Source organism: Chlorocebus sabaeus, chromosome 15, assembly GCF_047675955.1.
Source record: "Chlorocebus sabaeus isolate Y175 chromosome 15, mChlSab1.0.hap1, whole genome shotgun sequence".
NCBI lineage: Eukaryota > Metazoa > Chordata > Mammalia > Primates > Cercopithecidae > Chlorocebus > Chlorocebus sabaeus.
The window spans coordinates 38,033,470-38,050,486 of record NC_132918.1 but is presented as its reverse complement, the minus strand read 5'-3'; positions in this window follow the sequence as shown (position 1 = coordinate 38,050,486).

The window sequence follows — 17,017 nt, the reverse complement described above, 5'->3', positions numbered from 1 at the left end:
GGTAGGAGAATGGGAGGCGGGGTGAGGGATGAACCAACACCTATTGGGTGCAATGTACACTATTCAGATGATGGGTACACTAAAGGCCCACATTTCACCACTACACAATATATCCATGTAACATAAATGCACTTGTACCTCTAAATTTATAAAAATAAAAAAATTTTAATATAAATAAAAGACTTAACTGAGAAAAAAGAATTTCATTCTTTTTATAGCCCAATAATCTGTAATTCTCTGATTATATCACATTTTGTTTGTTTATTCATTAGTTGATAGACAATGGGTCATTTTCATCTTTTGGTTATCCTGAATAGTACTTCTATAAATATTTTTGTACAAGTTTTTATTTTGGTACTCATTTTCAATTATTTTGGGTTTATACCTAGAGTAGAATTCTTGGTTATACAAAATTGCATGTGGTAGTCCTAAATTACCTCAGATTTTTCTTTCTACATTCCCATTGCTCTATTCTCAATTTTAGACCTCATCATCTCTTACCCAGACTGTTGTAACAACATATTAATTTGTCTTCTTGACTCCAGTATTATCCTCTCCATATATATTTAAACATAAAGATCTAATTATTAATCCCCATTGCAACTCTTTCTGGCTCCTCATCACCGATTGGATAGAGTCACAATTCCTTAGCACCGTGTTTAAGGCATTCTATTAGCTATCTGCTGCCTACAGATTTAGCAGTTCAGGGTAATTTCTCATACCCTTTGTTCCAGGTATATGAAATTACTTGAATTACTTGAATTGTTGAGAAACTACCCAGTAATTTTTCCACAATGACTGTAGCATTTTACATTTCCACCAGCAATGTATAAGGGTTCCAATTTCTCTACATCTCTATTAATGCTTGTTATTTTCCTGTTTTATTGCTATTATTATCCAGTTCACTTTTAAATAATGTTATTGTTAATATTAGACTAACTCCCTGGTAAAGATTTATAAAACCTTGGTCCTCTATTTACCTCAGTATTTTTCATATTGGTATCTCTGTTAGCCTAGACACAGTCATTTGTCATGCTTCATATATTCATTGTTTGAACAAATCACTAAATATGTTTAAGCATTTACTACGTGCCAGATTCTGACTAGGCACTAGGGATAGAGGAATGAAGAGGGCAGGATTACCCTGAAGTTACTTATTAAAGAATAGAAGAGACAGACATTTATTAGTTTCCTGTCACTGCCATAACAAATTACCATACAGTGGCTTAAAACCACACAAATTTATTATCTTAAAGTTCTCTAGGTTAGAAGTCCAACATAGGTCTCATTCAGCTAAAAATCAACATGGTGTCAGGGCTACTTTTGTTTCTGAAGACCTTGGGAAAGAATATGTTTCCTTGTCTTTTCCAGCTTTGAAGGGACCTGCTTCCCTTGGCCAGTGGGCCCTTCCTTCATCTACAAAGCCAGCATCATAGCCTCTCCCCAACTCAGCTTCCATTGTCACATCTTTCTCTTAACCACAGCCAAGAAAAACTCTCCCCTTGCAAGGATTCATGTGATTAGCTTGAGACTATCTAGATAGTCCCCACATCTAATGGCCCTTTATTTAATCACATCTACAAAGTCCTTTGTACCATGTAATGGGGTATATTCCAGGGTATTTTCCGGTATATTCTGTAATAGTTCCCGGGATTCAGGCATAGACATCTTTGGGGGGCATTACTCTGCCTTGCATAGATATGTAAATAAATAATAAAAACAGCCAACATTGAAAAAGAAAAAAACAAGAGAAATACCAGTGCCTCCCCCTCTGTAAGAGGTGGGCCTTAACTACATCTACCGCCCCCACTTGTATGTGGGCTGTGCTTCATGAATTAATTCAGGAATGGAAAAGAAACTTTAGAACTATGTAGAACTCTCTTGGCCCAGTGATCAAGGTACACATCACCAGTGATAAGTCACGTTGATAGCACATACCCTTGATATGATGTGAAGAGTACTTTAACACTGAAGCATTCTTCTTCTCAAACCCGTAACTCTAGTCTGAACATGAGGAAAAACATCAGATACACTCAATTGAAAGTCTGTAAAGCACTTTACTAGTACTCCTCAAAACTGTCCTCGTGATGAAAAACAAGGAAAGTTGAAGAAACTGTCACAGGCCGAAGGAGACTATGAAGACATGATGACTAAATATAATGTGGTATCCTGGATGTGGCCTTGGAATAAAACAGGACATCACTTTAAAAAGTGTGAAATCCTAACAGCATGTGGAGTTTAGTTAATATTCATGTACCACTGTTGGTTTCTTGATGGTAACAAATGTAATGTGACAATGCAGGATGTTAACAATAGGAAAAACTGGCTGAGGATATGTAGGAACTCTGTAGTTTCTTTGCAACATTACTATAAATATAAAACTATTCTAAATTTAAAATGTATTAAACCTTTAAAAAAGCTGATAGAAAAAAAACAAAAACAACAACAAAAAACATCAATTTCTGGGCTCCACTCTAAGTCATTTAAATTTGAATATTTCAGGATGAGACTGGGCCCTCCTATGTTTGTGAATACTCATCAACAGTTTTTAATGTACAGCTTGCTTGAAAACCATCGTGCTGCTTGAACATTCCCACTACAGCTTCTCTAATGTCTCTCCACTATTCCTCTAATAATCCACTACTCTCTCCCTCACACGATATACAGCGGCCACTCTGCCCTGCTTGCTATTGCCCAAATGTGCCAGGAATATTTGAGTTTCACAACCTTTACAATTATTGTTCCCTCTCACTAGAACACAACTTCACTTAAATATCAGTACTGCTTGCTCTCTTGCTTACTTAAGATCTGTATAAAAACAAAAACAAAAGCAAAAAAAAAAAAATTGTCATTTTATTATAGGATTCCCCAAGACCACCTTTCTAAAAATAGCAACCATTTCACCACCAGAGCTAACTTATTCCCTGTTTACCTTATTCTGTTTTGCTTTATCTTCATAAGATTTAAAATTGCCTGGCATTTTATTACACGTTATGTGTTGATTTTGTGCCCTACTAAACACTAAGCTCCATGATAATTGGGACTTTGTTTTGTTTATTGTTGTATCCTCATTGTGCCTGGGAACTTTACGCCTGTACCTGGAACACTGACTGTCATGTATTGGATGTTCAATAAATGTTTGTGGAATGCTTGAATGAGTTCATGAATGAATGAGGAAAACTGTCAAGGAAATCAGTGTGATGCTGCCACACACACACACACACACACACACACCCAAAATGCTATGATACATGGAAGCAAGGGTACTTGTGAATGGGTCTTGATAGGCAACCAGTGCAGCCTGGGGAAGTTCCTGGAAGATCTGTCAGAGGACATGTTCCTGAAGGAAGTTGTAAAGAGATTGTTGCTTTAGAAAACCGCAGCCGGGCGCGGTGACTCAAGCCTGTAATCCCAGCACTTTGGAAGGCCGAGACGGGCGGATCACGAGGTCAGGAGATCGAGACCATCCTGGCTAACCCGGTGAAACCCCGCCTCTACTAAAAAAAGTACAAAAAACTAGCCGGGCAAGCCCGGCGAGGTGGTGGGCGCCTGTAGTCCCAGCTACTCGGGAGGCTGAGGCAGGAGAATGGCGTGAACCCGGGAGGCGGAGCTTGCAGTGAGCTGAGATCCGGCCACTGCACTCCAGCCCGGGAGACAGAGCGAGACTCCGTCTCAAAAAAGAAAGAAAGAAAGAAAGAAAACCGCACTGAGGCTAAAGTTTCAGACAGGGGAAGGCAAAGACCTCAGAGTTGCATAGTTCAATAGGACTGGGGTGTGGAGAAGAGCAAGCTGGGGTTTATGCCTCAAGGTGAGGTGAGGCTCAAATGGAAGGCTATGAAGAGGCATATAGGCTCCCAATGCTCAATTCCATATGGAATTGGTCATGAGAAGTTGGCCTAGATTATCTTGGCTAATAACAAGTGCTCCATAAATGCTTGTTGAATGAATAACCAATAATCATAAGAAATAATACGTGGTCTATTTCTCATACTGAAAGTGTTCATTGATACCAGTCTCTAAACATAGATCCTTTCTATATCTTTCTGCATATAGATTATTTACATTGACATATTTGATGGTAAAATATTTTGGTTAAAAAAAGTTTTTAAAAATAATTTGAAGTGGCTTTTAAGAACTTCTTCCTCTTGTTCTTACAGCTTCTCTGCATTTGCAGCAGTTTAAATAAATAGGCATTTAAATTTTGTTGCCTATTTAAATTTTAGTATAGAAAAGGAGAAAAAAATATCTTATTAAGAGTAAAGTCTTACTCATTTCTATGCCACTCTACTTAAGTTATATTAAACTTTAAGTTTGGGTTGAAGAATGTAAAATGAAAATGACTCAAAAATAAAATAGATTGAAGCAACCCTGCTTAGAAAAAAATCTTGAAATATATTTGATGTGTGTTTAATTAATGAAAATTAAAAATGAAAATGACCCAAGTATGAGATAATTTGAAATAAACCTGTTTCTAATTATTTCTTCATGTTCTAGGCAAGTGAGATAGCCTCTCTTCTCAGCAGTTCCAGGCACAAAATTCATTCATTGTCAATTATTTTGCTATTTATCTAGCAAATAGTTCTTGAACCCCCAGGCCTTAGACTAGGTACTTGGGACAGTGCACATGGTGATGAGAAAAACTAACATTCCTCTTGCTTTTCTTCAGCTTACAAGTGGGGACAGCACACAAATATAAATGTTTATAGTGAAAAATGTTACAAAGGAGAGTTTCATGGCCCTCTGAGAGTGTATATAATACTGAGATTTGAAACAGTAAAGGCAGGGTTCCCAGGGGATGTAAATACTGAGATGTGATCTAAAGAAGGAGTAGGAGGAAGCCAAGGAGAGCCAGGTATCACAGAAGCCATAGGAGACAGCAGGTCATGAAGAGAATGGGCAGCAGAGTCAGATGATGCTAGGAGGACAAGAAAAGTGAGGACCGAAAATGTTCAATGGATTTAGTAATATGGTAACTTTAACAAGAGAGAACCTGCTAGAGTCTTAAAACAGAAGCCAGATCAGATAGTCTGAAGCGTAAGTGGAGGAACAGAACTGGAGACAGGGCATGTATCCAATCTCTTCACAAAGTTTGACTCTAAAAGGGAAGAAAAGTAGGTAAATTAGAGAAACTCATGGGGCTGGGAGTGGTTGTTTTGTTTTTTGATTCTTGTTAATGGAAGAAGCTTGAATTCATTTAAAGGCCTGCAGACAGATCAAGGTGGAGTGCCTGAATATAGAATAGAGAGTAGGCACTAAGCATGTAATGCGAAGCTGGGAGAGGATGGTCCTGTTTACATTAGAAGTGGAGGGAAGAAAACAAGCTGGAGCAGATAGTCCTATATTTAGGGTCAGGAATAAGAAATGCCTATCTTATGGCTTCTATTTACTATGTAAAGCGTGAGCTAGGGTTACCAGCTAAGAGAAGGGATGGTTAGGGTTAGTGGTGAGTGTTGGAGGTTTGAAGATAGTGGAGAAGATTTGAAATGATGGCTGGATGGATGAGAGTGGGTTGATAAAATAAATGTAGTAGGATTGCCCATAATTGAGGACTTATTTGAAGTCGACACTCATGGATTTCTAACAGGCTACATCTTCATGTTGTGAAATAAAATGTTATTTTTATCCTCCCACTACTAAAAATATACGAGTTCTATTGTGCAGTACCTGGTTCAAGGCTGTCTCTTCAGCCTCAAGTTTTTAGGAGTTTCATCCTGAGGTTATCCTGTTCTCACTTTAGGGTACACTTTTCCTAGGAATTTCAGTCAGGTGTATAATTTGCATTACCTTCTACAACAGAGGTGTCCATTGGCTTGATGTCACTAATGCCCACTTACCTGTTTTGGCTCAAAAAAGTGTTTTGTAAAAATCTTAAATGAGTTAGAGATTAGGAGAGCTCAAATTAAAATCCGGGTTTCTAGTTTCTCTTAAAAACAAAAAACGCTGGCAGCACTGAAGCCACAGTCCCACACCAGTAGTCCATTGCACCTGAGCAGCAGCCGTCCTCTTACAAGGACATGCTCCCTTCTGCTCATCCCAGCCCCCACCGTTCTTTATTATCCATTTCACTCATTTACTTTGTATAGCAACTGTACCCTGTAAACATTTGACTTACTAATTCTTAATAAGCAAATCTGTGACTCCCGAAGTTTTAATTTCAGCTCCAATATCTTTCTTGTACTCCAGATATCAATAACCACCTGTTGATTGGATGGTCTTTAGGTGATTGAAACTCAGTATCTACAGAAGTAAATGATCTCCCACATAATTTGCTGTGCTCCTACAGAGTAGATCCTGGCTTTTAGGACCTCCATTCACCCCGTTTACTAACAAAAAATCTGTGAATATACTTTCCAAATACTTTTCTTTTCTATTCAATTCCCTCTTTCATCTCCATTTCTTTAGACATATATCATATGTTACTAATATGATTTGGCTGCATCCCCCCCCCCCAACAAATCTCCTCTTGAATTAATTGTAGTTCCCATAGTCCCCACATGTGGGAGGGACCCGGTGGGAGGTAACTGAATCATAGGGGTGGTTACCTCCATGCTGTTCTCCTGATAGTGAGTTCTCATCAGATCTGATGGCTTTTAAGGGGCTTTTCTCCCACTTTACTCTGCACTTCTCCTTGCTGCCACCATGTGAAAAAGAATGTGTTTGCTTCCCCTTCCACCATGATTTTAAATTTCCTGAAGCCTCCACAGCCATGCTGAACTGTGAATCAATTAAACCTCTTTCCTTTATAAATTACCCAGTCTCAGGTATGTCTTCATTAGCAGTTGAAAACAGAATAATACAGTTACCTATATGGGATATTAAAATAACCCTCAATCCATAACCTCCACTCTTTCCTCTCTTCCAATACTTCCTCTAGATAGCCACAAGATTGATCTTTCAAAGCACAGTGTCTTTTCTGGCACACTGGCTTGATTTAGAGTAAACTTCTCATAATTTTTTCAATATGCTGGCATGCTTCACATGTATATCTCGCCAATTGCTGCTCCCTAATCCTGGAATGCCTTCAGTTTCTGTGATCCTGGTGAATCTCTATTTATCCTCCAAGACACGACTCAACTGTCCCCTCTTCCTGGAACTCTTACTGCTAGAAAAGTAACTTAGGCAGAGTCAAATGGTATAGCCTTTACCATAGTGCTCTGGAGGGGTTGGTTTTTATACAGGACTCCCAGCTAGACCAGGAGCTTGAGGGTAGAGATGGCAGTGTTGTAGTCCAGTTATCCTCAGCACTTAGTTCCTGGTCACAATTGACACTAAACAAGAATTTTTAAAAATGAATGCCAAAATTCACATAAATAATGAGATCATATTGGAGAAAGGTTTCCTAACTTTAAAAGAAAGATTATTGATCTACCAAAAGGTTTTAAACCTCCAGATTCACTCTACAAGAATTAATTCTAAGACTCCAACCAAAAGGATGCAACATGCTTTAAAAACATTTGTTTGTGGTGTATGTGTGTGATTGCATTTGTATGCTCTCAATAAATGAGAAAGATGGTTTTCCAAATGAGAAAGAATGAACTACTTGATAAATGATGCAGGCCCGTTTGACTATTTTGTTAAATTAACGTAGAGCACGATATCATACTATATACTAAGTTAAATGTAAAAAATAAGTCCGTAAATAAAAGAAAGAATGCATTTAGAACATTTATATAAAATTGGTGAAGGATTAGCCATTCTGAAAGCAGAAAACATAAAGTAAATAATGGATAATTTGAAAATATAAAGATATACAAAATTTGTGTTATTAACTAAAACTTCAAAACAAATAACAAACAGAAGAAAATACATGACATCCATAAGAAGTATTTGTTTGTAGTTTTACTATATAAAACCGGCAATTTAATCAATAGAAAAAAAATGAAAACACAAATTGAAATCTGAGGTCTCTGCTACTTTAAACACACTGGCATAAATAAAACACACCTCAGAAACCTTTCTTATATACTACACGGTTTTCTACTATCTTCTCAATTTGTATTTTGCCAATTATCTGATTTTATAGATAGGTAAAGTGCTATAGTAGGTACTGATATATCTTTGCTCTTGGTTTTTATTTCTTTGTTTTAAGTGGCTTTATCTAAAGCAAAGTGACTATGGGTACCTTTTGAAAAGCATATAAAATTAAAGATAGGGAATGACTTCTTTTTCTGGACACCTTTGTTCACTGATGACAGGAGACAAGAAGAAAGGAAATGGCACTCCGTTTGCTTCAGTTCCTACATAACTAATATTTATTCCACAGAGACTTGGGGAAGATTAATGATACAGTTATAAGTACCTTTCTGGATATCTTTTCTCTTAAATCTTTCTAGAACTTCTGTTCTCCCTGGAGCAATAATTATGAATGACAGAGAAGGGCATACGTAGAAGATGTGATGATACAATAAGGTTAAAAGGGGTGTAAGAGTGAAAAGCATAAATAGAGTAATGAACACATAGTCAGGACAAAAGAAGGACAGACTCATTAGAAAGGGTCAACTAGAAGTATAAGGGACTGGCTCTCTCATTCTTGCATAATTCTCCAGGCTAATGCCAGAGCACTGCTGACAGCTCAGGACTTGGATTACAGTTGTTTCGTTTCACACAGTCCACATTTCTCAAAACAGAGGCTTTAGTCTATGGAGGCAATTTGAAAACCTCAAGTATTAGGATACTTAGGTCTGTTGCTTTTCTCTCCATATTCCTTGAGAGAACAGATTTCAGATTAGGGTTATACGAGTGAGAGAAGAACAAGAACCAAAAACTACTAAAGAAATAAATCGTAAAACCCAAGTTATGATTTTTAAAAATTAAATTTATTGTCTAGATTAATCTGTTTAGAATCCTTCTTAACATCCTAGAATTCAATCAAGTACATTTTTTATAACTTCCCATGGATATTAAGCCTCTCTGATTATAATGTGATATTTATAATACTAGCTTCAGATTAACAGACAAAGCTTTAGGGAAAAGAGTATATGGAAGGCCGGGTACAGTGACTCATGCCTGTAATCCTAGCATTTTGGGAGGCCAAGGTGGGTGGATGGCTTGAGCCCAGAGGTTTGAGACATGCCTGGGCAACATGGTGAAACCCCATCTCTACCAAAAATACAAAAATTAGCTGGTGTGGTGGTAGGCACCTGCTGTGCTAGCTGCTCATGAGGGAGACTGAAGTGGGAGGATCGCCTGAGCCTGGGAGGTCAAGGCTGCAGTGATCCATGATTGTGTCACTGTACATCACCCTGGGTGAGAGAGTGAGACCCTGTCTCTAAATGAATAAATAAAATAAGTAATAAACAAAGTATATGGAAGGAGTGCGTAAAGTAGGCACCCACTGTAGCTTTGCACTGTGCCCAGTAGTATGGAAGTAAGGAATAATATTTATTTGTTTATAGAATACTCTAACCCATTATTTCCAAATAATCATCATGTTTTTATTCTTTGACTTGAATTTCTACATGTTGAACTTCAAATAACACTGAATATTATCCTATTTTTAAAATTACTCATCTTAAAAGAATAATAGATTCCCTTGTGACTAATTTGTGAGATTTTACATACTTTTAATCATTTAGAATCTAACAACAAACATGGAATTAGAAAAAATAAAATGTCATTGAGTGTTGAATGCCACCGTGAAGCAAACACTCCTCATAAGACCAAAAAAAAGCACTCTACTCTGAAGAAGAGATGAACATTTCAAAGTGGAAAATCTCAGTTGTAAGAAGTCAAAAAATTAGAAACACCGACATAGGAGAAGAGAAACAAATGCCAATGGAGAGTAAGACCACAACATCCTAAAAGTCTGACACAACTACAGAAGCAGAGTATGTTGGGTCCATTTAGTCTAGGGACAAATTTTTTAGTGCTTTACACCTCAATAGAGTCCTATGTCATTACCAAGGACAACGTCTATGATGGTCTTTAGTCATCCTCTAAGAGAGAGAAGGAGTGATTATGTTCAGCATCCTCTACTGCAACGCAGTGTAGTATGTCCTATATCTCAGAAAATACTTCTGATGCAAAAAGGGTATGCTTCAGTTATCTGGAAAATTCATCTATAGGAACCAGTTTCCTGGCACTGCTGAATACATGAAGCATCATGAAATATAACTGTTGAAGAGCTATATAGATTTTGCAAAACCCTGCAAGTTATCCATTTAGAATAAATGGCTCATAAGTAGGTACCCAATCTTACATCTTCTCTGAGTTTTAACGATTGCTACTGTTTTAATTTTAGGCTTGGAAGATTTCACAGAAGAAACCTTAATGGAATCTCCCCCAAAACACTGTTCAGGTTTAAAGAATAGCCCTTGATATCAACTTTGTCCACAGCTGTAAGATGGATCAGCGCATGCCACTTTCTCAAGTGTGGCAGGAACCTGACTTTCGAAAACCCTTATCTGGTAAACACTAATAATCTTCAGCAACTCAGAGTGGATGTACTGGACTCAAAGTGTCTTTTTCAAATAGTTATTATAGCTTATATACAGTTTAATTACTCTTTAATCACCACATCAACCCTTAAAAAGGCTAAGGTGGCATGCATTTTGCATCCTTGTGAGAAACTGCTGTGCTTATATTTTTGTTTCTCCATGACACAGGAAAGCAACTGGAAGTCAGGGAGCTTCAAGGAGCATCAAGGGGGAACCAGATCAACTCCCATCTCCAAGAATTTTAGTTGCCCTTTGGTTGCCCTTTCTTCTTAGTTTGTTTCCAGAACCTAATCTGCTCTTGGGAGGAAGAATTAACTAATGTGTCCATCCCTAAAACTTCTGACATCCCATCTACCACTTGCGTTTTCCTATCAGTTCTCCAGTCCTCGGGCCTCATACCACCCACACTGTTAATCCATTCTCCCTGAACTTGGATAGCAGTTTCTTATATTTCACTAAAACATATACCATTAGGCATATCATCTGACATACGTGCTACGGTTATAAAATACTTTTCAGTGATTTTTGTGGATATTAGAACTAGATAATTATGCAAGAAGTCATTAGCTTCTAATTTCTACTCAAACTTATCATTTGAGTAACAACTTTTCAGATTATCTTAGGTGACATTTCCTTTACTCATTATAATCAGTCTTTAGTGCTGGCAGCCATGTTATTTTTAGTGACATTCCATGTAGCACCTTTCAAATTCTTCACCAAAAGTGAATCTTTGTACCCTTCCCTCAGTGCCCCTTTTATTTTGACACATCCCAGTAATTTCTGACTTCAACTTATTTTTTCCAGGTTTAGCTTGGTTCACATTGCCATTAACATTTTAAATAGCAAAATTTACTTTAACTAATGTAATTTTGTATTAACTTATTTTTACCTATCAAGTAGCTTGATTAGGTCATTCGTTTGAAAGCTCTCTGTTTTCCTACTTAGTAATGTTCTCAGGTTCCCTCTGAACATATAGTTTGACTTTCTAGCTAGCTTTAATCTGCTTTATGCTTTCTTGATACCTCCTTCCATTCTTTGGGTTGAATTTAAAAACAATGTTCTTGATAAACAACACTTGTTTTCGAGTTCTCGTACTTACTTTCAAATACCACAGTTCAGTCCTTTGCAAAGATTTACCTAATTTTCCATTCATTTACCTATTCATTTTGCATTAATATTAATACATATAAAATACATGTGAGTCTACTGAGCTCCAGACTGTGCTGGGCACTGGACATACATTAGTGAAAATGACAGTCACAATCTCTTCCATCACAGACCTTATGTTCCAGTGAAGAGGGCAGACCAAAAGCAAATACACTAATATACAAAACAATTGGAAAGTATGATACAGTTTCTAAAAGGAACAAGCAAGTAGCCAAGGAAATATGGTAAAAGAGAGGGACAGAGACCATATAGGGTGGTCAGAGAGGCTGTCTCATGTGGGAGAAGAATCTAGCTATGTAAGAGCATTACAGGTAGAAGGACTCACACATGCAAAGGACCAGAAGTAAGAGAACACTTGGTAAATACTAGGAACTGAATGAAGCCTTGTGAGCATGTTAGGAAATAGAGCAGTGAGCTCTAAGAATCTGGGATTCCTATAGTATACCATATAGGTTAGAGGTCTGGTTCTAGTCTTGTCTACTGTAGCTCTAGGTCCCAGTGCTGAAACACAAAGTCGCTGTATGACCTCCTGGAGCAGGGGAGCTGCCCAGACCCAGAAGAGAAGGGACTTGGACAACTTCTGGGAAAATGACTTTTATCCTTCCATGTTTTCTTCCACAGTGAGAACCAAAAATAAATATCTCAATAAATTAGCCTGCCTCATGTGATCCCTGTGGTAAAGCAAGTATCCTTGTGAGAAATACTAGAACTGTATGTTTGCAGAATTGGAAGGGACTTGATGCTTATCTGCCACAACATCTTTGCTACCATGGAACAACCTCGTTAAATAATTTAACATGTTGAAGTGGACTTTACTTCCTTTATAAGATATAGTCGTGTTTGAACGTTGAATTTTTTTAGCATCATGTCTATCTAGGATATATGCCAGTACATGGTTTAGTGAAACTTGTAAAAAGTTTCAAGCCACACATTGCTCTCCCTGTTGGATAACTCTTCCTGGGCCAAGTTGGAGCAAAGAATGCTGGACCTGTGCCAAAGTCAAGGCCAGGGGTAAAGGTGAGAACTAAGAACTGAACAAAATTTCTGCGAAATGAGAGTACGTGCAGTCTGAGCCTTCAGGACAGAAACCAGGGAACCAAGACAAAGCCACAGGTTAAATGAGGCCTCTATAGGATTACTCGTCCAAGCTCCTGGAGCATCCTGTTACAGGCACTGACCCAGGTCAGGAAGCCACACTTAAGGGCTCAGAAAATGTTTAGCCTCCAGATAATTCTTGTTATTCATGAGAGAAACATATATGCTATTACACTAAGATCTCTAAGAGTTCAGAGTTAAGTTTTGCGACCAGATCACAAAAGATGTGCAACAGACCTCGTGACTCCCACGCTTCTACACTGTAAGTGTGTCACTCATCTTTCTATTTATGTATTATTGGGTTTGGATGTATTTTTTATTTTTATTGTAATTTATTTATAATGACACATATGTCTATAAAACAGAGAGATAAATTTTTTTGCCAAGGTCAATCCAGCCAATTAATGGCTAAGCCGAGATTTCTACTTAGTCTAGTGTCCTTTCCAAAAGTTCTTGTTAACATTTTTATTATTGAATTGTATTTGAGTGGGAACTCAGGATCAAAGAGAAAGCTTTGATAGACCATAAGTAGACACAAACACTGAAGACTGCTGGGATGCTAGGTGTGCCAAGTTGGAAGAAGAGGATTGACCATGGAACCAGGAGGCACTCAGCACCAATCAAAGCTCTATCAGCAATTTTTCCTGAAGCTGGCCTACTGATCACATGTTATAATTATTTCCAATAATTCATTTTACTATCTAACCACTTCTGCTTGCTCTTTCTTCATGTACCATTATTCTAAGAACTGTACTAATTTTTGTGTATACATATACACACGCGGAAATATATATATATGTGTGTGTATATATATACACACACATAATATATACACAAAAGACCTAGCTTATGTATCTACATATTACATAAAAAGTTTATTATATATATAAAAGCTGGGTCTTTTATGTATTTCCTTTTAAAATAAACGTATTATGGGCAGTCTAGAAGATGGCAGTTAACAGGGGGCATTGTTTCTGATGCTTCCATAATCCCCACTTAAAAATAGAGAAACGTCCAGGCACGGTGGCTCACGCCTGTAATCCCAGCACTTTGGGAGGCCAAGGTGGGTGGATCACCTGAGATCAGGAGTTCAAGACCAGCCTGACCAACTTCGTGAAACCCCGTCTCTATTGAAAATACGAAAAATTAGCCGGGCATGGTGGTGGGCGCCTGTAATCCCAGCTACTCAGGAGGCTGAGGCAGGAGAATCGCTCGAACCCGGGAAGCGAAGGTTGCAGTGAGCCGAGATCGTGCCACCGCACCCCGGCCTGGGCAACAAGAGAGAAGTTCAGTCTCAAAAAAATAAAAACTAGAAAAAGAGAAACATGATAACAAAACCAGAATCCCCAAAGACAACATTTAGAATAACTAGAAGACAGGGTATCCCCATGAAGCCAAGAATGTAAGCAAGTGGGGCCCATTCACCAACAACCACAAGACCTGCGTGCTAGCAGCAGCTGTGCAGGAGGAAGCCATGGGAAGCAACCCGGCGTCTAAGAAGAGAAGGACTATCAAACAGCCAACAGCCATTCACATGAAAGTGCCATGGGGCAGTTTGGGGCAGCAGCTAAAACTACAAGGGGTCTTACCCACTCCAGTGGCAAGTGAATTCAAGAGCTTACAATAGGTTGAACAGGACTGAAGTCATCTAATTTCTGTGAACTCTGAAAATTAGCCCACTAGGTTATCTTCCAAAATGGAGCTCCACATGGAGGAAAACTGCAGAGGATGGGATTAAAACGGAACAGGATAAAAGGCAATAGAAACCGTGGAAAGAGCAACATGATAAAAGTGGGACAGGAGAACAGAAACAGAGAGAAAGAAATATCTTAAATGTGTAACTAAGTCATCTCCTTCAGAGAAGAATTGTTTTTGCTTTAGCTTTATTCCTGATGTCACCAACAACCCAGGCCAATGTCAGAAATTTAATTTTCAGACTGAGAGTTTTCGTGGACCACACAGGTAGCGTTAATACTGTCTCCTAACCCACAAAAGTACATGCCTCCAGCTAGTCCCAAATCTATAATAACCTTGGTGATAGGTGTGGGTTGATTTGCCCTAATATACTCTTTTTATTTATTTATTTATTTTAGATGGAGTTTCCCTCTGTCACCCAGGCTGGAGTGCAGTGGTGTGATGTTGGCTCACTGCAATCTCTGCCCCCCAGGGTTCAAGCAATTCTCCTGCCTCAGCCTCCCCGAGTAGCTGGGATTATAGGTGCCTGCCACCATGCCTGGCCAACTTTCGTATTTTTAGTAGAGACGGGGTTTCACTATGTTGGCCAGGCTGGTCTTGAACTCCTGAGCTCAGGGGATCTGCCCGTCTCAGCCTACCAAAGTGCTAGGATTATAGGCGTGAGCCACCGTGCCTAGCTTGCTCTAATACACTCTCTATGAGAGTTGTACTTTAAAGTTTTCCACTTTACTAAAGTACTTCTGATCTGGCCACCATACTTTTAGGGCTTGACGCTTTGTTTCCAGAGCCAAAAATGTGTGCCCAGTAAAAATCCAAGCCTTGAGCCATCAGAAATTGAGAGACATCCTCAGATTAAAAACAAACTCTAGATGGAGCTTGCTGCTGTTGAATCACTCTTCATTCTTTGTCTGGCCTTCAATTCTTTCTATTACTAGAGCTCAGGCTTATTGATTTAAAGCTTCTCATATTTTATCTAGCATTTCAGGTGTTCCACACCATGAGGGGTTTCTTTATATATTTAATGTGGCAAATTGATTAAAATATAAAATGTGTTTATCTATTTGCCATTGTGCATCCTAATTCATAGCTTTAAGTATATATCTCCTATATACAGGCATTAAATGGATGTTTTTGTCAAGATTTCCCTGAACTCCAGACTCATCTAGTTACCCCCAAATCAGCTACACCCATACTCTTAACATCTCAGTAAACGGCAACTTCAAAATTTCATTGCCCAAGCCAAAAGCCTTTTAGTAATTCTCGTCTCCTTTCTTTCTTTCCCACCCTTAATCTCATGCATCAGAATCCCTCTTAGCTCTGCCTTCAAAACATATCTAGAATCATATTATTTGTTGCCATCTCAACCAATCCCACCACAATCCAAATCAGCACCACCTCTCACCTGGATTATTGCAATAACAGGTACTACACTTCTAACTTTTCCTTCCTGTAGCCTTGTCTCAACACAAGCAGAGTGACACTGTTGAAATACTAAGTTAGATCATGTCACTCTTCTGTCAAACCCCCCTGGTGGCTTATTTCATGCATACTGAAGACCTAAATCAGTACAAGGACCTATAAGACTGCATCTGTCTGATCCTATCACCTACTACCATACCCTTTGTTTACTCTGACTCAGACACATACACCTTCCTATTCTTCAAACACTGAGCTTATTTCCACTCCAGAATCTTTGCAGTGGCTGTTTCCTCTATCTATCTGTAATGCTCTTCTTCCAGATATCTATCTGTATGGCTCTTTTTCTTATCTCTTTAAGTCTTTGCTGAAATGTCACCTTCTCTTTGAAGCCTACGCTGTCCATCCTATTGAAATGAATCCCTTTCTCCTGCAGTTCAAGTCTACTTACCATGTTTTATTTTTTATAGTACTAAATATCTTTTCGCTATACTATATACTGTGTAATATAGTTACTTCTTAGGTTTATTTTCTGTCTTTCCATACTAGAATATAAGCTTTATGAGGTCAAGATACTGTCCTTATTGTTTTGTTCTCAGATGTATCCACAGAACCTAAAAGAATGTCTGACCACATTGAAGGCACTCCATAAATATTAGTTGAATGAGTGCATGAATGACAGGTACCATGAAGAAAATATGGTAACACATGGATTCTTTCTTGCTGTGCAAATTTAAATAGCATTATGGAAAATCTTCTAAAAAGAATTTGACATCATTAGAGAACAGAATGATTCTGAAATGGAAACTCATATTGTAAGTCTATCCAGATGCTTCAAATCTAATTACTTTTAAATTTTGGTCAATGATTTTCCAAATGGACTGTTCTCTCTATGCTACAGTGCATTTCTTGAGTTAGAGTGTCACCTTAAGACATTATTGTGGTACTTGTATTGCTGTTCTTAGGAATAGTAGCTAAATGGGAAGTCTCAAGAATCAGACTCCCTTGAAATCCTGACTCCTCCATTTCTTATCTGTATAACTTGTGTCGGCGTCTTTAACCCCTAATTTTCAAATTTCTTAGTTATAAACATCAAAACTGGGGGACTAATTTGGACCCTTCACTTAAGCAGTGGTTTTTGTTCTGATGACTCCCATCCTTAGGCAATACTGTAATCCTTTGAATTCTTTATTAGGAATTGCCAGAGA